Consider the following 1217-nt stretch of genomic DNA (forward strand, 5'->3'; position numbering starts at 1 on the left):
AGCAGCACTGTTCACGACAGCCAAGACCAGGAAGCAACCTAAATGTTTATTGGCAGAGGAATGTATAAAGATGTGGTTTATATATATAATGAAATATTTCTCAGCCATAAAAAAATGAAGCAATGTCATTTGCAGCAACATGGATGGACCTAGAGATTATCATACTAAGTGAAGAAAGTCAGACAGAGAAAAACAAATATCATATGATATAATTTATATGCACAATCTAAAAAATGACATAAATGAACTTGTTTACAAAACAGAAATAGACTCACTGACAGAGTAAACAAACTTATTGTTACCAAAGGGGAAAGGGGGGGCAGATGAATTAGGAATTTGGGATTAACAGATATATATTAATATATATAAAATAGATAACCAACAAGGATCTACTGTATAGCACAAGGAACTATCTTCAGTATTTTTTAATAACCTTTAAGAGAAAATAATCTGAAAAAAGGAATACATATATATATATAAAATATAACTGAATCACTTTGCTGTACATCTGAAACATTGTAAAACAACTTAAATTTTTTCTTTAATTAAAAAAGAAAAGTTCATGAGCCCAGGCAGGCGTGGAAAGAAGCTGTAGTGCAGAGCATGTAACACATCAGCTTCATTAAGACTTTGGGTCCCCGTTTTCCATTTGGTTGCTCAGAAACAATTACAGGTATGCCATGAGTTTCAACTTAAATTTCTCTTTTTATTAGGTACCTATCTTTGCCTCTTGGGTTTACTCCTTCCTAACATTCCCAAAGACCTATCTTCCGACACCTTCCCACCATCATTTCAAGGCTTAGCCCCAGGTCTTTCCTTAGCTGAATAGCCCATTTCTCTTATATTTTCCACTCTGCATCTATCAAATTGCTACCAAAATTTCAATTTGCCACTAAAAACATCTTTCTCTGTGCCTTTATTGGCATCAACTGATCTCACATTTGGTCTGACTCTACCTAATATCTTGCATTATCAGTCTCATATCAACCCCACCATCCTGGCTCACTCTCAGAAACTTGCCAAGAGCCTCAAAAGGCATGAACTTAAAAGGAGTCTATTCTGGTACCATCCATAATTCCCTGGGAATATATTTGGCTCTTCACCTGAACTAAGGTCCTGTTTGCCTCTTCTGGTCTTGAATCCATACAACAGAGACAATTTTTGTGACAGGAAAAGGCCATGGAGTTTCAGGGTATGTACTCATTTGAATGACCAAA

This window comes from Bison bison, unplaced genomic scaffold (assembly GCF_000754665.1).
Source record: "Bison bison bison isolate TAMUID 2011002044 unplaced genomic scaffold, Bison_UMD1.0 scf7180017852983, whole genome shotgun sequence".
NCBI lineage: Eukaryota > Metazoa > Chordata > Mammalia > Artiodactyla > Bovidae > Bison > Bison bison.